The following is a 23,366-nucleotide window of genomic DNA, read 5'->3' as shown; positions in this document are numbered from 1 at the left end:
CTCCTTAGATTATAGTTTCAGTTGCTGCTCTTATGGCTGCTCAGCTGCTACTCTGAACTCAGTCCATTGTTCTGGAACTGAATCCTAAGGTCTCCAGATCCTGACCATCTGGGCCAGCTTCACCTGAGTCAGCCCTTACTCTTTGACCCTCAAACCATGGTTCTAAGGGAAAATTTTTTTCTGTAGGTTGTTTTCACATGACTGTTATTTTTGACAGCCTTACTAACCAGTTTCTGTACTAATGATCAGTCAGCTTTAAAGCTGATCCAAATTGACCATTAAGTAACACTGACCATAAAAATAACACATTGGACATTTTTCTCTGTGTAATTTTGGTCATAAGTGCAAGGTGATAGGATGGCAGGAATATTGGACAAGGAATAAAAAACATAGAGACTAAGAAATGGAAAATAAACTTTTGAGAGATAATTTGTCACAAGTCACTTGCATTTCTGCATGTTTTAAAATCAAAGGCACTGGTTGCTCTTTGTTCCAGACTATATTTTAAAGAACATTTGCATAGCTTTAGAAGATATGGATAGTGTTTTCTCCAAAGTAGAAGGTAGCTTTGCTTACTGACTATTATAAAATGTTCCTTTCCCTGAGTTCAGGATTTCTGGAGACCTGTGTGTTACTGAATCCACTGTGTGTTATGTCATAAAGGCCCCCTTCACATCACCTTGTGGGAATTGGAGCTCAGGGAATGGTACAGAAATTTTGATTATCTGATTACAGGTATTGCCTGTGATAGATGAAATAATAAAATGAGTAATAAGCTGCGATTTGTCTTTAACCCAGGAGACTTCTGTCTTTTACCAACACTCTAAACTGAATGTTTATGTTCTCTCAAAATGCACATGTTGAAACCCTCATTCTCAATGTGATATCTAGTGATGGAGTTTTTGGGAGATAATTTTTAAGATGAGTTCATGGTAGAAAGGCAAAGAGATGGTGAGAAAAAGAAATGGACGTCATAAGCCTCATGCTTTTTATAATCAACATTAATTCACTCCGGATAGAGCCTGAAAGCTCATGTGTGAAACAATGCAAGAAAGCTTAGATGTAAAAGGATGTAAGGTATCCATCTATAAATCAGGAAGAGACTCCCCACTAGGAACCAAACCAGCTGGCACCTTGATCTTGGACTTCCAACTTCTAGAACTGTGAAAAATAAACTTCTGCTGTTTTTAGTTATTTGGTCCATAGTATTTTTGTTACAGTATCCTGAACTGACTAAGACACAGTATCAGTGAGACTGCAGCAGGCTAACTTGTTAGGTTGCAAGTAAGGAAAAATATTAAATTCTTACTTCTGCTTAATTTAAATATAAACTCCTTTAGATAATGGCTGGTACAGAAGCCACGAAAGTGGGAAGCACTATATTGCAAGAGATTCTGTTGGTTCTTTCTAAGGTTTTACCAGTTCCACTCTGACAATTTCAAATTTTTAAAAATATAAAATATTTGTACTTAAATTGTATAATTAGGAGATTATTTCACCATTAGAGATTTTTAAAATTAGGTTTACACATTGTAGCATTTCCAATTGTTGTGGTTTAGATGAGGTGTACCCAAAAAGCTCATGTGTGAGACAATGCAAGAAAGCTTAGATGTAAAAGGATTGGGTTATGAGAATCTTATTGGTGCATTAATCCTCTAACAGGGATAAACTGAATGGTAACTGTAGGCAGGTAGGGCAGGGGTGTACCTTGAGGATATATATTTTGTCCATGATATGGGAAGCATCTTCCCTTCTCTGCTTCCTGATGTTATGTTCTGAGCTGCTTTACTCCAAAATGCTTTTCTGCCATGGTGTTCTGCCTCACCTGGAGCCCAGAGAAATGGAACTATCTATGGACTGGGTCTGAAACTGTAAAAAATTGATACTGAGAATGAGGTCATTCCTGTGACTAACTGACCATGTGATTCAGAAGCTTTTTGATTTTTTTGGAATTTGTGGAAGGGATTTTTTAAAGTGTAGAGATGAAAGCTGGAAAAGTTTTAGCTTGTTGTAAGTAGAGCTTATTGAGTGAATCTGGTGGGAGGTCAGAAGACCAGAATGTTCATAGGGCTATGAACAGTAATGACTGGGCTCATGAGATTTCAGAGGAGAAGGAGAACACTATTGGAAATTGGACTAAATAGCATTCATGTTATGTACCCGCTAAGAAGTTGTCTATATTTTCCATGTCCTGAGACTTTCTGTGAGGCTGAATTTAAAGGGGATGTACATCTTAAACTGGTGAAGAAAATTCCTACGCAGCATAACATTCAGGTAGAAGATGGATATTGCTGGCAGCTTTTAGCCAAGTTCATTGTGATAATCAGCAGCAGAAAGCAAAACAGAAAGATTTTAAAAACTTGCAGCATGCTCAGGAAAGTGTAAAACTGGGGTAAGGAAGTTGTGGTTAAAGACCTTATAGTCACTAAAGAAATGCTAAATACTTTACCCAGAGACAATAGAAAAGATGTCTTGAGGGCATCTCAGGAATTGGCAAGACCACACCTATCTCAGGCTCAAGGGTAGAAAAGTAAAACTTCTTTTGAGAAGAGAACAGGAGAGCAACATGCTCAGCCACCCAGGTACTCAGAGGCTGCTGCAGCCGTGGGTCCTAGAGTCTTGGCTATTGCTTAAGATGGTAACAGACCTTGTGGTGCTGGTTCTGCAGTAATAAAGAATTCTTGAGTAAGAGAGTCACAGAGGCTTCCTCCAAGATTTCAAAGGAAGACCTTGGAGGCCTGTCAAACATAATAGCTTTGGAGTCCCTGCAGGCAGTCTCTGAAAGGGCAATGCATGGAGATGTGAGAAGGAAGACAAAGCTGCATGTAGACCTCCAAGGTTAAGGAGTAGCAGTGCCATAGAATGTCTGCTAAGGAAATATACAAGAACTGAGCAGAAACAAGCCAACAGAGAGACCAGGTAAGTTGCAACCAGAAAAGCCACAGGGCAGAGTGACGCAAGACACTTAGAAAGAACATCAAGATGCCATGTGCCCCAAATGCTGCATATGACACTATAAAACTTGTTTGACCAGTTGGATTTAAATCTTGCCTTGATTTCATCCTTGCTTTCTATGTCCAAATTTCTTCATTTTGGAATGGAAATATTTACTCTGTGCCTTTATATATTGGATATATTTAACCTGATTTTGATTTTTATAGGGGCTTATGCTGAGAGTTGGCCTTTAGTCTTAGAGGATATTTTGGACTTGTGTTTTTGGGAAATTTTGTAATTGTTGAGACTATGTGTACTCTTGAAACTGGACTGTTTTTTTTTGTTGTTGTTGTTGTTTATTTGTTTGTTTGTTTTGCATTGTGGGATGAACATGATATTTGGGAGGCTGGGGCAGAATGTTATGGTTGAGATAATATATCCCCCAAAAGCTCATATGTGAGACAATGCAAAAAAGCTTAGATGTAAGAGGACTGGATTATTAGCCTTAATCTAATTAGTGCATTAATCCTCTGATAAGTGTTAACTGAATGGAAACTGTAGGCAGGTAGGGTATGGCTGGAGAAGGTGGGTCACTGGGGGTGTGTCTTTGGGGTATATACTTTGTCCATAGTGAGGGCTGTCTCTCCTTCTCTGCTTCCTGGTGCCATGTCCTGAACTGCTTTCCTCATGCTTTTCTGCCAAGGTGTTTTGCCTCAGCTGGAGCCCAGAGCAATGGAGCTGCCAGTCTATGGACTGAGACCTCTGAAACTGTGTGTGCCAAATACACCTTTTCTTCTCTAAAAATGTTCTGGTAAGATCCTTTGGTTGCACCTGAAAAAATAGCTGACTGAAAAACCAGTCAGTATACTGAGTAGTCTCATCCTGTGATGCACACAAACACACACAGAGACATACACACACACACACACACATCCATGTGTATACATAGACATATGAGCATATACATGTGCTACACAGACACATGCAAACATAGTCTATCATGCTAGATTATGTTTTGAGATTAATTACGCAAGGAAACAAAAATCTTTTATTTTTAAGTAGCCTCAAAGAGTAGCAGCAGATGTGACATTTCTCCCAGCAAAATGTTCTTAGCTGTGAGAATCCCTAATAAGAAGGACAAGCTGTGAGTGTCATTCATGCAAAGAATGTTCAGTCCTACTTGATCCAGAGCACTTAGTTCTTAAAGTACTACCACCCTTTGATTCTTCTGACACACCACTATAAAAGCACTTGCAACAAAAACCCATGCTCTCTTCTCTAAGAACATGTTTACAAGCATAGGCTTTCCGAATTTTGAACAATCAGATTCAGCAAAGATTCAGCTTGATGTTGAGTTTGGATTGTGTGGGTATGACAAGGACTGGCATCCTCACTTCAGCTTTTCAAACAAGCCCATTTCCTCCATGTCACCCTCAAGTAAAGATATCAGCCAAGAGAAGAGATTAAGATTGCTTTAGGCCAAACTCCAGTTGTCCCCAAACCTAAAACAAAAAAGAAGAATTCAGAAATTTATGATTCACTCTCTGTGTAGCTTTGCATACTTCCTATAATCTTTTTTATAATATTATCATAAAATGTTCCATCTTTGAAGAAAAATATTCTAGTAATGTTATACATGGGAAAGCCTGTGGTAGCATGAGAGAACTATGTACCTATGGCCAAAGGGAGAAGAGTTGGAAGATATGAGTATACAAAGGAAGAAAATAAACCTAGTATTCTCAAGATTTGACTGGTTGAAATAAAAATAGCACATTCCTCCCTATAGTGCCTAGAGAGGTCTTAATCTAGAAGTCAGTGTAATGTAAAAAAAAAAAAAAAAGTTCTGCTTTTGGAGTTAGGCAAAGCAAGCTCCCAATCATGTCTTTACATTTATAGTCATGCAACCTTAACCAAGATAATCTATCTGGGATCAACTTTCTTTTTTAAAAAAATATTTATTTTTTAGTTGTAGTTGGACACAATACCTTTATTTCACTTATTTATTTTTTATCTGGTGCTGAGTATCGAACCCAGGGTCCCGCAAATGCTATACCTCTGAGCCACAACCCCAGCCCCAACTTTCTTGATTCATTAAAAAAAAATAGATTGTTCTTAAAAAATAACTGCTATAAATATTACTGAACACATAAAATGATATAATCAACCAGCTTATAGATACAGTTAATGTTCTGCATCAGCTGATAGTATCATTATTACTTATTATTGCTATCATTAACCATTAAGCTATCTTAACCAGAAAACAACCAATATAGATATCTATTTTCCCCAACTGAACCTAACTTAAGTAACTTGTCTGACTACAAAAACAGCTTCTTTACACTTGGATCTTGATTCTCAGTAGGATAAAATCAATAGGGAGGTTCCTTTGTGTGTGCATTAAAATATGGTAGAGAAGGAAAAGATTGTTGAACTATCTAAAGAACGAACACTGAGGAAATAGGCTTGTCTGAAAAGTTGAAGTGAGGATGTCAGTCCTTGTCACACCCACACAATGAAGGGTTGGGTCTGAAATGTCCCCCAAAAGGCTATGTGGAAAGCAATGCATCAATTTTCAGAGGTGGGACCTTTAGACAATGATTAGCTCATGGACTCTGACCTCATCAGTGAATTAATCTATTGATAGCCAAATGGACTACTGAATGGTCCTAGCTGGGGAAGTAGGTCATTGAGTGCTTTCCTTCTGCCATGAGCTAAACGACTTTTCTCCACCACATTCTTTGGCATGATGTTTCTGTCTTGGGTCCAGTCAACCATGGGCTGAAGTTATGAGCCAAAATATACTTTTCCTCCTCTGAGATGCTCTTGTCAGATATTTTGCTCACAGCAATTAAGAGTTGATTAATACAAATGTGTATTTTACAAAGATATGTTTAATATACCTATTATTTTACAACAAAAACAATTGACATTAAAGTATGACAAAATTATCTTAGAAATTGAGAGTCTATAGAAGGTAAAGAACTGCTGGAGCACTTTGGCTTTAAAATGATTCTTCAACACGTGTTGAGTCTTAGAAACCAGAAGTCCTTCATTTCTATTTTCTCAATAAAGACATGCAACAGCCTATTTATTGGTGCTGTTTTTTCCTTTAATGCAAACAAATAGTTCAGTTTAATAGCTCATTAAATTTAAAGGCACATTCATATTTCTTATGTCTAAAACCATATGTAATTTTCAGGTGGACAGGTCAGATCCAGGCCCAGCCCTCCTGGAAACATCTCATATATGCCCATGCATATGGATCCATTTCTCAGCCTACTTTGTGAATTGTCCAGGCCTGAACAAAGGGACTGTAATTTTTCTTTTTCTAAAGCTAGCCTTGAGAGACTCTACAGGTTAATGCAAGACCATCACCACAGATGTGAGAAACCATGGTTGATCTCTAAGCTAGCATCTTCCAGCTGATTCACAAGTTGTAGGCCATTTAGTGTCCCAGTCGGGGTTTCTTGGGAGAGAAGTTTATTTGTTCTTTAGATAGTTTAACTGTTTGCATTCACAAAACAGATGTCTTCAAAACAGTGCCAGGGAGCTTAAATACAAATATGAAGTTAGTCATTCGAAAAGCATATTGACATATTTCTCTGATGAGCTGCAACACTCTGATTTTGAGTACTAATTCATATTTTAATACATTTCTAGTGGCTCTCAAGTTAGTTTTTCAGTCAACCTTTGGGAACTATTTTTGGCTCGTTGGATTACTAATTCCAACTACAAAACAAAATCCTATGAGAGAATGGTTAAAAAATTCGTCCTTTAATTACATAAAGAAGCAAAAATCCCTCCAGGAAATTAATACTCTAATTATAAACTTTCTGGTTGAGAAAGTTTTGAAAAGCTTTGTCTCTTTTATGAAGTCAAAAGTCATTGGTTTGGCTTCATTTCATTTTTCCTGTTCAGAACATATGGGAATATTCCCAAAACATCAGAGCAGCTGGTCCTTTCGAAATCAGAAGAAGAAATTTTTTTTCTGATGCTACTAACACTATAGAAAAAGGAATCCAGACTGCTGGCAAAACAGCTGTTCTTATTTCTGAAGGATATGGCAACAGCTAAGGCAACATGTTTTCTTGCTCAAATTACGATTTTAGAAAAGAGAAAGATCAATCATTGTTTATAAATTGAGTTGTAATAATATAGGTTCCTTCTTTCAACTTAGTCCACTTAGAATGTTTCCAAATATCGAGAAGATTATCACACAGCCCAAATGTTCACATTCTGACTGACTTTCTCAGTTTACATTTCAATAGTCGACTTCTTATAATAGGCACAGTTTTTCTTTAAGTCACTACACTGAATTTTCTCCCGATATTTCCAGTGGTACATGGCAAGACATAGTAATGATGGAGGGGAAAAGAGGCAATTTAACAAATTGAAAAGGTATGTTCAGAGTTTAAACAATACCCTGAATCATATATGCCCACAGGGTTGAAAAGGAATTTAATGTTCTGCTCTAGAGTGTCTTGGTCCAGTGACCACAGGACCCTATTGAATCTCAAATGTTCTCTTCACAGCTCTCAGCTTTCCAGCGCAAAGGTGACAAACTTTCTTGTGCACAATGTTCACAATTCAAACCTCCAAAAGCATGCTCCAATCCTCCACCTTTTTTTGATAGAAATATATACTTTTTAACAGACATGGATAAAGTTAGAAGGAAATTGCTTCCCTGGATTCGAAAGGATGAAGTATAATAAAATCTTCATAACTAGTTGATTAAGAAAACACCATTTAAAAACCCAAGAATAAAGAATATATATGATGAGTCCCCATCCACACTGCTGGCAAAGCAGCTGGCAAAACCAGAGCCACATGTCATTTCCATCAGTCCACCTAATTGATACAATCTGCAGGGCACCAGCATGCTTGAGACTCACCAGCAAATCTCTGCATCAATTTACCAGTTAGTGGTTTGACAACAAAATAGAGGCTATTTTCTTCGTTGAGCCACATAATTTATATCACCTTGTAGTGAAAAATAACTACCTCTAAGTTCCTGCTGTATGCCCAAAATTGTTTTCAATACTTTATAGATATGTTTAAATTTAGTCCTTACTTTGTGCATATGGCCTTGGTAAAATTATTTCATTTTACAAAAGGGTGAGTGAGTTTCAGAGAACTGGATATTGAAATCCTTCAGCATAAGCAGTGTGATCTATAGTTAGTTTTATTTTAGTCCCTTGAGTGGTCAGTAACATCTGAAATACCTCATTAGGAAAACACACCAGAGATAGCATTTTGAAAAACGAATCAAAATCCACAGCCTACAAACCAATCCTCTAAATATTTTACTTATCCTTATCTCTAAACAAAACCAGAGATTTTATTAATTAGAATATTGGAAAATGTTAACATTAACCAAAGAATCACCCAAGTGATAGCTGCTGGTTTTGATCAGTTCATAAGACTGGTTACATAACTGCCAAAAATAACAGCTGAGATTTGAACACAAGTTTTCGTTAAACATTAACCTTTGCTTTGGGCTGCTACATTTATTGCCCTCTGACCTCATCTTCTGTCAACATAGGACTCTGTATTTGTTAAGCTGAACACTTAATTGTCAAGCGGTTGATAGGTAAGTAAGGGGAGAAGAAACAAGGCTGGACTCCTCCTCCCAAGACTGTCACTACCTGTAGCCACTACACACTTTTCACCTTAGTGAATCAAGGTCTTAACCCCTTCTCTTTCTCCCACACTTGGCATCTATATTGGTTTGCTAGAGCTACCACAATTTACCGCAGACTGGGTGGCTTAGACACAACAGAAATTCATCTTCCACAGTTCTGGAAGATGGTAGTCCAGGACCAAAGTGTCAGCAGGCTTTGTTTCTCCAAGGTCTCTCTCCTTGGCTTGCAGATGGGCCCCTTTTACTGAGTCCTTGCACAGACTTTCTTCTGTGTCTAAGCAACCCTGGCATTTTTAATGTATCCTAAGATGTATTCCTTATAGGAAAAGACCAGATTGAATTAGGACTCACCTGAATGAACTCATTTTAACTTAATTTTGTATTTCCAAATGATGTCACATTCTGATGTACTTGGAGTTCGGGTTTCACCATGAGACTTTGGGGAGGAATACTATGTACTCCATGGAAGCATCTAATCAACCTCCAATCCAGGACATGTTTTTATCATTCCCTCATCTCTGGTATTTTTGCTCCCTTGGTTTAGGTTTTCAGTATGCTCTACCTACCCCACATAATATTTTCCTCACATCCTGTCTCACACATCCAAAGGATTCTTTATACCAGGGCCCTGCTGACAATTTTTGTCAGGCTTCTCTTTAGATGAAGTATCCCAAATATATATATTTGCTTTTATAGAAATGAATAGACTTAGATTTTCATCAATGCATTAAGTATTTCCATATCCTAACTTAATTCTTTAAGTTAACTGGATGATAAATGTTATTATCTTAATTTACTCTCAACGCCAATGGTTGAGAACTACTGCAAATGGAAGCTCCTATCTAGATACCAAGTAAGTCTGCTAAATTGCTTATGAGAAAGTGCTATGAGCTGGGAAAAGCTATTTTTCAAGAATTAGAGTAACTCACCTCCAGAAAGGCTAGAATTTACCTGGAGTTTGGAGAGTACTGTTGAGCCCTCTCCCCCACCACATATACACATTCCAGGGAGATGTTCCCCCATCTCCCTTGCCAATTTAGAGGAGCTATATGAATACCAGATAGCCTCACAGGTGTCCCTGGAGTTTGAGAAGCCTAAAGATTAGTTTGAGATGTTGAAGTTAGATCAGCCTGAGATAGTAGATGAGGGGAAAATGAGAGAAAGAGAGAAAGAGGGGCCTGTGAATGGCCTGCATTTTCCTTTAAGAAGATGAAAGACGATATACACGTTGTGCAGATGGGAAGGAGCTAGTCAAAGGTCTTCAAAATGCCTGAAACCAAAAAGGGTGAACTAAACTTGTCAGAGGAGGGATTTCTGGGAAACCAAAGGGCTAAGGAAGGGGCAGAGTTGAGACACGAAGTGAAGGAAGAAAAGTAGGTGTCCCCCATGTCCCTCTTCCGGGGTAGGAATGCAAATGTGGGCTTCGAGAGGATGCATCCTCAGGAAAATCTTACACTTCACAACAGTGAGAATTTTTATAAACAATTTTTTCTTTAATCTTTGTCCTATTTATCTTTTAAATTCGGAGATACTGGGGGTTAGGACTTCATCAAAGGAATATTGGTGGAATGCTAGTCAACCTGCAACATAATAGTTTCTAAGCAGATTAATATTTATGCAACAAAATGGCAAGTGAACAGAATCAAGAAACAAAAAATCTATATATACTGAGACTGAAGTTTAAAAACACAAACATTTGGAGGTAGGAGGAAATATATAATGCCATCACAGGTCATACAATCTCCTTTATCATCATTTGTATTTTACACTAAGCACTTGATCTATCATGATCAATTAAAATGCAACAATGGCATAATTGTACCTAAAAATAAATAGAAACATTTTCAAATTTATTCAGCTTATTAATATTGTGTGGCCCTGAAGAGCTGTATTAGTGGTTTATGTGAACGGGAAAGAGCTACTTCCTGGGCCAGGATTCAAATTCCCTGCTCTGCATCCACAGTCCCTTTGTTTGATCCCATGTTCTTCTTCACATCATATTTTCTTAGCTCTTCAAAAAATTGCAACAGCTGCTGTGTGGCCTTAGTGTATTATCTAATGAGAATCTGGAGGTAAGGTTCAAACAATCAAATAGATACATCTTGAAATTTTAAAAAGCCTTTTCTTGGTAATCTCCAAAATGGGTGCCCACACGCCAGGTGCTGTGCAAGACAATATGCAGATTTCTCTACTTTTAATTCAGTAACTGATAATTAATGTATGGGTTGGCACTCTTAGGCTCACTCACTTTATAGGTCAGGTATGCATGAGTTTTTAAGTATTCTCTGGAAAGAGTGAGGTAGTTGCAGGACAGATAAGAAGACAATGGGGCCTATATTAGTTTCCCAGATCTGTTATAACAAATGACTACAAAATTGGTGGCTTACAGCAACAGAAATTTATATGTTTACAGTTCTGGAGGGTGTAAATTCCAAATTAGAATGTTAGCAGGAGCATACTACTTCTGAAAACTCAAAGGAAGAATCCTCTCTTGCCTCACTCAAATTTTTGATGACTACTATCAATTCTGTGTATTCCTTTCCTTGTAGTCACAATACTTCAATCTCTGTCTCCCCAGGGCCTTTTTCCCTGTGTATGTCTCTCTTCCTCTCCTATGTCTCTGTCTCTTTCTCTCTCTCCCTGTCTTCCTGTCTTTTATAAGTAAGTCATTAGATTTAAGGCTCACTTAATCCAAGCTGATTTCATCTTGACACCCTTATCTTAATTACATTTACAAAGATCCATATTCCAAATGAGGCCAGATTCTGAGGCTAGGGGTACACATACATATCTTTTGGAGGGCTGTTATTCAACCCACAACAAAGTAGTGTCTTGCTTTAAGAATGCACATGCATAAATTAAGTGGATTAATAGGTCAGACCCTATAATCTAATTTTACCAAATTCATCTTCATGAAATGGACAAATGGATCAATTTTTTTCAGGTAAAATTAGCAACAGATTGTACATAAGAATCATGCAAAGCCAAAGAGTATAATGAGTAAATAGAAAATCTAATACTTCTTCCATCTTTAGTGTGAGCACATTATCCACTATAGAAAACTGTGCTAATGATATAATCATATTCAACAAGTAGAATCAATCTTTCAAATTATCAAGAAAGCTATATGAAATACAGCCTTATATTTATCATAAATAAATCTTTTTTTTTTTTAAAAAAACCCTTTTTATTGAATGATGCTAAATCTTAATAGTTCTCATTTTCTTTTTTTTTTTAAATTTTTTATTGTTGGCTGTTCAAAACATTACATAGTTCTTGATATATCATATTTCACAATTTGATTCAAGTGGGTTATGAGCTCCCATTTTTACCCCATATACAGATTGCAGAATCACATCAGTTACACATCCATTGATTTACATATTGCCATACTAGTGTCTGTTGTATTCTGCTGTCTTTCCTATATAAATAAATCTTACATAGAATGTGCCTTGAGATATTTTTTAAATTTTAGTCTGAAGTCATCACAATTAATAAGATATATGAAAGCTAAGTCTGAGAAAAGAATACCCAGCTTTATAATTTTTCAGTCATGTTAAAAAATTACTTCAATTTTACAAGAGAAACTAAATTTCATGACAGACTTAAAATTCCCTTTTGAAGGTGAAAAAACTATTAAAGCTACATGCTACCTAGGAAACTCTCCTCCTTCTTTTCCATGTTAAAAATCTAAAGTAAGTACTTAGGGAAGATGTAATGTATAGCATATACAGATGAAAATTAGAAGAAATCATTACTGGGACAATAATCTACAAATGGTCAGAAATTTTTCCATAAAGTTGGATGAAAGTACAGATATTTCTAACATCATTTAACAGATGTACTTGTTACATTATATTTTAAAGATAAAATACATCAAAACTAATTTTTTGTTCACCACAGACTTAAGAATATAAAGATATCTTTTTGATAATGAAGGAGTTTTATAATTTTTAAATGGCTTTTAAAATTTTAAATGGTTTTAATGAAGCAAGTATTATGACTGAAATTTTTTAAAAAATAATTTTGAGGAAAAAAGCATATACATAGTGCTACACTTGTAATCCATTCACTTCTTCATCATGAACAAGCTGATCTGGTTGAAATCAAAGTTAGAAGTATACAAAGTGTTGCTGGAATCCAAGCACAGTAGCACATGCTTATAATCCCAGGGATTGGGAGGCTGAGGCACAAGGATTGCAAGTTCAAAACTAGCCTCAGGAACTTAGAGGGGCCCTAAGTAATTTATTGAGAGCCTGTCTCTAAATATTTTTTTAAGTGGGATTGGGATGTGGCTGAGTGTTTAAGCACCCCTGGGTTCAATTCACCCCTGGGTATCAAAAAAATATATTTCTGGAAGTCACTGAAACAATTCACTATTAAAAGCTCTTTAAAACAATACAACTCTTACAATACCTCAGTAATGATGTGGGGAATAAGCAAGAAAATTTGTTGCATAACCCAGAATAATATCAAATTTTCAATAAAGATCTTAAAAGAACTGTTGAAGTAAAAATGAGTGGTGCATGTCTCTTACAAGAAGACACATTTTCCCAACATGTTGACTTCCCAATGTGATCCTTGGAACATAAAAGATAATTTCGAAAATTAACAATAACTATTTAGATTCTGTCCACTCAGTCCAATCTGTATCCTGCAGTTCTAGCACTGTGACAACCAGTGACATATGCCTGAAGTCACCTGCACTCACCCCACAGACACAAGAAAAGTCTTCTCTGTAGCCCACGGACTAATGATGATAATGAAGTACTATTGAAAGTCAACTATCAAATAAAAGTTCAGAAATTGAAGACTTTACATTTGAGCTCTACAAAACGTTTTTAAAAGAATTAATTCTGCCAGGTACGGTGGCTCATGCCTGTAGCAGATCAGTAGACTGAGGCAGGATGATTGCAAGTTCAAAGTCAGAAAGTCAGCCCCAGCAAAAGCGAGGCACTAAGCAACTCAGTGAGACCTATCTCTAAATAAAATACAAGATAGGGCTGGGGATGTGGCTCATTAGTCAAGTGTCCCTGAGTTCAATCCCCAGTATTAAAAAAAGAAAGAAAGAGAACTAATTCTAATTCTTCTTAAACTATTCTAAAAATTTTTTAAAAAGAAGAAACTCTTCCAAATATTAAGAGGCCAAAATTACCCTGATAGAAAAAACCATAAAAAAAAAACAAGAAAACAAAAAAAAAAAAACCTATATATCAATATCCCTAATGAACATAAACATGACCATTGTTAACAAAGTACGAAGAAACCAAAGCCAACAGTCCATCAGAAAGACAATACACCATTATCTAAAGTGCTTTATTCTAGTGATGTAAGGATGGATTAACACTTGTCATAATGAAGGCCAAAACCCACATGGTCATTGAAATCAATGAAGGAAAAGCATTCAATAAGGTTCACACCCTTTAATATCTAATTGGTCTTTCTAAGATTTCCATTATTTTATTGAATAAGAAAGAAAAAGAAACAAAGGGCATCCAAATTGGAAAAGCGGAAGTCAAATTATCCATGTTTTCCAATGACATGATTTTATACACAGAAAAACCTAAATACTCCATCTAAAAGTTGTTACAACTAATAAAAAATTTAGTAAAATTGGAGGATACAAAATCAACACTCAAGAAAACTAGCATTCTTTCATAATTACAATGAACTTGCTAAAAAATTTTCAAGAAAATAATCCTGTCTACAATAACTATAAAAAATAAATTAGGAATGAATTTTTAAAAGGAAGTAAAAAAATCTCTATAATGAAAATAAAAAACATTGCTGAAGGAAATTAAGTAGGATATAAAAAATGGTATGATACCCCAGGTTCATGGTCCAGAAGAACTAATATTATTAAAATAATCTCAGTATCTGAAATTATCCAGAGATTCAATGAAATTCCCATTAAAATACAATGGTGTACTTCACTTTAATTAAAAAATGATCCTAAGATACATATGGAACCACATGGACTCAGAAGAGCCTTAAAAATCCTGAACGAAACACATAGCTGGAGGCATCACAATACCAGATTTCAAAACACACCCCAAAGCTATAATGACAACCAACCAACCAAAAAAACATAGTAGTGGAATATATACCAACATATCCACCAAGAAAAAAAGTTAGAGAAACCAGAAATGTATGTACATGTAACTTACTAATAATTGTTTACAAAGGGACCAAGAACACATACTGGAGTAAGGACATCATCTTTAATAAATGTTGCTGGCAAAACTGGATGTACATATTCAGAAGAATGAAACTAGTTCCCTACTGCCTACCACACACAAATGCCAACTTAAAATATCAAAGATTTAAATGTAAGACCACAAACCATGAAATTACTACAAGAAAACATAAGGTAAAAACAATTAGTTGTTGTAGGCAAAGATTTTTTGGAGAGAACTTCAAAAGCAAAGGCCACAAAAGTGAAGATAGACCAAAGGGATTATATCAAACTAAGAAGTTTCTGCCCAGCAAAGGAAACAATCAACAAAAACGGAGAGACAACTTACAGAATGAGAAAATGTATTTGCAAACTGCTCATGCAACAACAGACTCGTGTCCACAATTCACGAGGAACTCAAAAGAGTTAACACCCAAAAAGTAAAAATAGCAATAATCCAGTTAAAAGTGGGCTAAAGAATAGACATTTCTCAAGACAAACAAGTGGCCAACAAGTACATGAAAATATTCTCAATGTCACTAATCATCTCACTCCAGTTAGAAAAAATAATCAAAAAGACCAAAAATAATAAAAGCTGTTAAGTATGTAGAGAAGTACTTTTATGCAATGGTTGTAAGAATGTAGTTAGTACAAACACTGTGGCAAAGGTATGGAGATTCCCTAAAAAACTAAAAATAGAACTATCATATGTTCCAGAAATCCTGCTACTGGCTTTATATCCAAAGGATACTATATTATTGTACCAAAGAGATACCTGTACTCTGCTAACTGAATCACTGTCCACAAAAGCCACGATAGGGAATCAATCAAAGTGTCCATCGACTAATGAGTGTTAAGGAAAAATGTGGTATGTATACACACAATGGAATATTAATCAGACACAAAAAGAATGAAATCCTGTCACTTGTATTAACATGGATGTAACTGGAGGTCATTATATGAAGTAAAATAAGCCAGACATAGAAAGACAAATATCACATATTCTCACTCAATTTGTCAAAAGGAAAAAATTGAAGAATGAAGTGGAATAGTAGTTACTAGAGACTGACAATGGCAGTCGGGAGGAGGGACTCATGAAATTACGTAAGGGACACAAAGACACAGTAAGATGGGAGAAATCAGTTCTCGATTCCTGTAGCACAGTTGAACAACTATTGGTTTCAAAAATCTATGATATATTTAAACTAACTAAAAAAGAGGAACATGAAAGTTCTCAACATATAGAAATGACTAGTGTTTGAAGAAAGTGTTTTTTACTCTGATTTGATCATTGCACAGTGTGTACATGTGCTGAATTAACATACTTTACCCTATAAAGATGTACAAATATTATGCCTTGAATTTTAAAACATGGTTCACATGGTAAAAAAAAAAATCTGTCCGTTCTACTTCAGGGTGAAGTTTTAATAATGCATGATAAAGAAGCTACATTTTTAAGTGATCAGAAGACAGTTGCTAAAAATGACTGTTTTTGAATTTTTCTATATCGATATGTGTTATAAAAAGCAATTTAATGTGATTTGAGTCATCTGTGAAAGCTGTCATGTGTGCACTCTAGAACCTCCAGATCATTCCTCAAAACTGCCAAGGACATCAAAACAAGACAAGTCTGCATACAGTCTGTCTGGATCAAGTCTAAGCAAATATAAGGATTCAGTTTCCTGTCCTGTAAGAGAAAAGGGACATTAGGGAAGAAACAAGGAAACCTGAAAGAAGATTGTGCTGCAGTTAATAATGATGTATTGACAGTAGTTTGTTTGTTGTGACATATGTGCCCTGGTAGTACAAGGTGTTAGCAATAGGATGGATTGGGTATGGGCTAAGTGGGAACTCTCCGTACTCTCTTTGCAACATTTCTGTAAATCCAAATCTATTCTAAAACAAAAAGATTTTTAAAAGAACCTCATAAAAAGAATTTTGCAACCTGTTTATCAGTCTTGCAAAGGGGTACAGTGGGTTTTAGGTTTGTATAATAAATATGTTAAATGCAGTATATTCTAAATTAATTGAAAGAAAACCTAATTGTGAATATCAGGAAACTTACTAACTAAACTTTAATAAAAAATATTTGCATGATTAGTAGCTGGCATCAGAATGATAGTTACAATTTGGGAAGTACAACCAAAACTTTATCCCTTGCTTTTGCATCTAGTTATCTTTATGAGGTGTCTCTTTAGCATATGACAGAAAATAAAAACAAGTAATCAAATAAACTGAGCCAGATTTCAGATCTCTGCATGAAAAACTGTAAGCAAATAGTTTAAAAATAATTGGATATTCAGTCATATTACTTATGCTAAATTATTATACCAGTAAAAGAAAAGGGTTCTCCATATCTTTCCATTAATCAATCACAAATAAAAAGTAGTTTAATTATATTTAATTTTCTTCAAATGCATTTTCTTTTCTATCACACCCTTCTTCATTTCTGTGTATATGTTTTAGAATAGATATATGTTACTTGAGTTTGTGACTCATGCTCAAAATATTTCACATACATATTATGCAATAACAAGATTTGGAGTTCACAGATCCATCTTGTGGACAGCTAGTAGATGACATCTCACTTTGCTATACTAGCATCAACATTACTGGGCTGATGTTCATCTCTCATCCTTACCTAGCTCCTTGTTCACTTTGAACTCCTTCAACAACATATGTGTACGCATGCGCATGCGCGCGCGCACACACACACACACACACACACACACACATAAAAAGGCAGAAATTTTCTTTGAATGAAGATTACATATTTGGTCATAATTATCAATATTTTAATACAAACTAAAATGACTTAATTCTAAAAACAGCAAATCACAGGTGGAAAGTCAAATTTGCTCAAAAAATATACTTTGAGAACATAATATAAATAGTTACATCCTATAAGAAAAGGAGCCACATGAGTTTCCAACCAAACAGATATTTTGGAGAGCAAAAGTGAATTACATTAATTATGTCTGGATCACAGGTATAAACTGGAATTGTCTCAGATAAACTTCTTTATGAGCTAATATAGCATCCTAGTCATATGGAAAAGCTCTAAGCCCAGCTCTGCCACGATTCAAATTCAAGTTCAATGCTTGAGTATTTCCATAGCCTTGCCCTACTAGTTACTCTTCTGTGCTTCAATCCAATGAAATGAGAATAATAATAATGTCTACCTTGTATTTATTTTATAAGGATTTCATGACTTACTGCAGATACAGAGCATAGACTAATGGCTCTCCCAGTGAAGACTTAATATATATTCTCTAACTAGCTACACAGATATTCTCCCACCTTCCTCTAGCACACCAAGTACCCCAACCTCACAAATTCCACTCCAGAGGTGTTGCACTCTGCATAGTTTGATGTGTGTATGTGTCTACTTTTCCCACAAGAAACTGAAGCCACAGGATTGAACGAATTCTTGCCTTGTCTCTTGTATCTGGTAACCATCCCAATGTCTGCTGTACAATAAGTTCTTTTTTACAATAGTCTTTGTATCTTGAATAATGGAAAGCATTCCCTGATAATTCCATAAGTTCCTTAAAGAACTTTCGTACATATCTTAATTTAGGCCTTCATAGGTACTTTGAAAAATACTCAATAAATATTTCATAGAATTGAAATAGTAGGATTGTATCTCATTTACTCACATTCAATTACTTACTGACCACATTTTAGGCGTTACGGATAGGACAAAAAAGAAAAGAAATCTGTCTTTCTAGAATTCATATTCTAATAAGAGAGACAGATAATTTTTAAAGAACTCTAAGTATAAATTGAAATACAAAAGTAAACAAATAAAATGGGGGGAAGTTACCATGGAGACTTATTGGTAGGGTGATTATATATCCAAGTTTTCCCAATAAAATTCACATTTATACCTGTTATTTCTTCTTAATTATTTTAGTTCTTTTTTAATTCTCAAAAGTGTCCCAAGTACGGAGGTGTAATGGTCAGTCTAACTATAGTCAATGCAATGACTTGACTTCTTCTCTGAAATGAGAAGATATTTTTTGTTACTCTACTGAAAACAGAACAGGAAGCCTGGATAGGAGGCTATAACAATGACCCTTCAGAGAGGCAATGGTGGCTTCAATTTCCATGGTAAGATTGGAATTGGTAGGAAATAGTCAATTATTTGTTCATGTCAAATAAATATGTTGAAGGTTGAGCTACCAGAGTTTTCTGATAGATCAGATAGATGTGCAGAGGGAGGGAAAGAAAGAAAGAAATCAAGATTGGTTAAAATGATTTTGATTGGAACATATGGATAGAATTGTCACTTAACTGAGATGGCAAAGACTAAGACTAAGGTTGAGATGAGTTTAGAACACACTATATTATCAATGCCTAAAAGAAGTACAAATGATGATGTATAATAAGAATTGAAGACACAAATATTGAGTCCATATGTGGTTTCCAAGGTTAAGTTATAAATCTGACAGTAACAAGCAGAAAGAACAAATGAACTCACGAAGAGAGAGAGAACACAGACAGAAAAGAAAGCCCATTACTGCTTCCTAAAGTACTCCAACATGGAGAAGTCCAAGAAATGGAGAAGAAACCACAAAACCACTGAGAAGAGGTGTTCAGATATATTAAATAAAATTCAGGTATGGGCAGTGTCCTTAATTTCAAGTTGAGAAATTCTTTCCATTCTGCCAACAGGTCAAGAAAAATGACAAATGAGAGCTGTGCTATTGGCTTTAACAACATAGAGATCATTGAGACATTCATGAGCGCAGTGGGTTCAGGAGAAACCAGAAAGAGAGAAATGAGTGACAAAAAGCACAGACAATACTTCCAAAAATGACAAAAGTTAATAGGAAGTATCATGAGTGGGAATGGTGTCATCAGAAAAGTTTTTATTTTTATTTTTTGGTTGTTTATTGGGTATTTTGTAATATTGGAAAATAACATATTTTCACATCAGTGATAATGATCCAGTAAAGAAAAGAAGCTGACAATGTAGTATTGAGGAAAGAGTTTCAGAGACAATATTTTTTTTAAAACTTTGGTCAAATGCCACAGTTACTAACTTTTTAGTTTCTGAATCCCTTTATACTCTTAAAAAATATTGATGGAAAAATGTTTATATGTAGATTAAATCTTTTGATATTTACTGTATTAGAAATTGCTTCTAAAATATTCAATTTAATTAAGATAATACATACATTAAATGTTAACATAACCAATTTTTATTTAAAAAAACTATGTTTTCCAAGAGAAAAATATTAGTGGAAAGCATACCATTTTATCAGATTTTTGCACGTCTATTAAAGACATGCTAGATGCTAATATCTGTGCTCAGTGATAGCACATGTCATGTAACTTCTGGAAAACAGAGAACTTGTGAGAGAATGAGAATGACAAAGGTAAATAACTCTCAGTAGTATTGTGAAAGTGGTTTTTACCCCATGAACTCTCTGAAAGTGTCTTGAGTCCCAGGATACATTGGACCACACCTGGAGAAGAGCTGGTTAGAGAATGAGCAGTGGCATAAATGTTTAAACCAAAATGTAGGATGAAATCATTGGAGGAGAGAAATTGAAGAAACTGAGAGTCCAGAGTGTTGAAGCTCCCTACTGGTTATGGCAGAAACTGTGTTAGAATGTCAGTGCGCCATGACCCTGAAATCTTCAGGGAACAAAAAGGAATAAAGGAAAATGGGTAGTCAGTGAAGAGCAGGCATAATAAGTGATTGAATCCTCCTTTGGAAGAAAATTTGAACCAAAGCATTGAGAAATGGTTAGCTTAATAAAAAATCATGAAACCTAGTCAATTCAACTCTTCACGGAGCATTAAATATGATAATGACAAAAGAGTTTTAGGAATTGAAATGCTTTTGATTCTCTCCTTGGTGTGATTGCTACTCATTTATATTTAATGGATAGTAATTAATTGCAATTACTTTATTGCCAGCCAATCTGGATGATGCTAGCTAGCCCTAGTTTTCTTTTTCTTTTTTCTTTTTTTTCTTTTTTTGACACTCTATAAATCCCCTTCTGTGGTACAACAGACCAATAAAATAGGCATTACAATCCTTTAAGAAACAGTCAATAATTTATAAAACCTAGACAGTGATTGACGTGTCTGTTTTTATTCTTTGCCAGCTATTAGTAGTAAAGGTCAAAAAAGAACTGTAAGTCAACTGAAACTTCAAACAGGCTTACAACTCTCTCTTTCAGACAAATGAGACCCCATGCTCCCAGGAATGTGCAGATCAGAAATCAAAGAGACATCTTTGGCTGAACTACAGAGATAGGGAATTGGGAATTTCAAGTAGACTCGAATGCCATACTTAGGAAGGTTTTAAAGTAAATCATATCTAAATCCCAAGCCTAAATTTAAAAGCAATTATCCTTGTTCAGTTTTGGCATTTCTAAAAAGATCTTTGGACAGAAGCAGGAGGAATGGGAGACCAGGACAACGGAAGAGAGTCCAGGGACCTCCAGCTTTCACTGGTAAAAAAAACATTATTTAACAGAAGAGGAATGATTTGTCAAGACAACATTCCTGTTCCCAGAGTAATTAATTTTCATTCTCATCATTGAGCATGAAGAATTAGAAAGTACATGAAGCAGAGAATTATAAATGTTCTTGGGTGAAAAATAAGAAGTACTTGACAGTATTGGCATTATTTAACACTCACTGACCACCAGAAATGGGCAGGGCACCATCCAGAACAATGCAATAATATTCTACAAAGTCCTGTCAACCACTGTGGTGAGCAAGAGCCCTTATGTTTCATCAGTAATACTAACTGTCATTCTGGATTAAGTAGCAATTTAAATTCTGGTGATTTGGCGGGGAATGCTTTGTTACACTACTTCAATAACTACTCTACTGCCATAAAGCAAACTCAGCAATTGCTTGATTTATTATGTACTTATTAAGAACATCTTCAGTTTGATTCATGATACCAGCATTCTGTGTTCTAAAACAAGAGCTCCAGTCAAAATTTACAAATTTTCAAGCCAGTTTACTGCCTCCTCTCTTCAATCCTACCCTGCTCAAACTGCAGTGTTTTGATGAGGTGTTAAAAATGCATTTCTTTAGTCAAAAGAAGTGGAAGGAAAAATATGCATAAGTGTTTGCAGGTCAAGAAATCTAAGGCTATCTACCCCCATTAAATTCTAACTGTTTACACACTCATATGTAACCCCTACATGTGCCATGCAATTTTGCCTTTTCTTTTTTTTTTTTTGGCAAACTCAAGAATAGTCATATAAAGTTTGTGTGTTCCTAGTTACTCTGCAACCAAATTTGTCAAATGTATGAATGGTAATGTATAATTTAGAAAACTTACTACAAGGAAAGGGAGCACTATAAGTAAGGGAAATACTTTATTTAAACATAACCATAACCAGGATGCACAATCTTAATTGAGGTGGGGATGGAATAATAATGGTATGTGCTTAAGATTGCTTTCTAGAATTCCAAAGAAACTTAGAAAAGTCCAAATATGTCATTTCTGTGTAATCAAGTGGGAGATGGGGAATTTTCTTTCACCTTTGACACTTTTCCTCAGAACAAACATGTTTCAACCAAAACATAGCTTTATGACACCCTGATTCAGTCTAGACAGGAAGGCCCCTTTTGAACAGTGATTCAAGAAATGCAGACTAGAAGCCTTTCAATCATTGTGTTCTTCTCCATCCATAATATATTCATTTTTGATGTATAATTCTAATAATATTTTCTAATCTCTTGAATTCTTAAGATGAAGATTTGCAGGCTAAAGATTCACTACAAGAATATAACATGGTGGTTTCATAAGGGTTCAACAACTGAAAGCAATTTACATTGAGAGCCATTAACATAACTTAAGTATTTCTTTGGTAGAGCTCTGACTATGGAAACATTTGCATGTATGCATAGATGTTTTTCCACAATATTTAATACCATTTAATGTGTGTTTGGATCAAATGACTGTTAATCATTGTGCATGAAATACTCAAAGTCAATTTGAGTTATTTCATTTATATCAAGTTCAAAATAATATAGATTTAGTTCAGACTCTGATCATAGTTAAATGATGGCATTTTACATGGTGTTGATAATTCACAAACTAGCCCCCAACTTTAACTTTGTTTCAGGAGAAATATACTATGTCAACATGGACCAAAAATAAAAAATAAAAACTAATGATGAGGAAAGTAATAGGATGAAAAATAACTAGCAAAGACAATCACATATCACATTTAAATAACTTACCCTACATTTAAGCAAGTGACTACAATGGATTGCTTGCTATAGCAGTTAGGCAAAGAAATAAAGGACAGAACAATCTAACCATTGTCAGCTCACAAGAAAATAGGCCACAGAAACAACGTAGCCTTTCAAAATTTTTTAAAGCATATTCAAATATATTATTTCATTTCATTTTCACTATCATCAAATAAAATCAGTATAACAGGTACTTTTATCACACTTGACAGAAGAAATTCAGAAAAAGATTTGTCTGGAGCCATAGCTCTGATGTGAGAGATTAGAGTCAGGTCAATTTCTGACCCTTTCAAGGTCACGAGTGATGTGCTCAATATTCTAGGGCAGAATTTCTTAACCTCTCAACCTTACCACTGTTGACATTTGGGGCAATATGAT

The sequence above is a fragment of the Marmota flaviventris genome, chromosome 7, assembly GCF_047511675.1.
Source record: "Marmota flaviventris isolate mMarFla1 chromosome 7, mMarFla1.hap1, whole genome shotgun sequence".
NCBI classification, from domain to species: domain Eukaryota; kingdom Metazoa; phylum Chordata; class Mammalia; order Rodentia; family Sciuridae; genus Marmota; species Marmota flaviventris.
The sequence above is the reverse complement of the archived record's forward strand: the minus strand, read 5'-3'. Positions refer to the sequence as shown.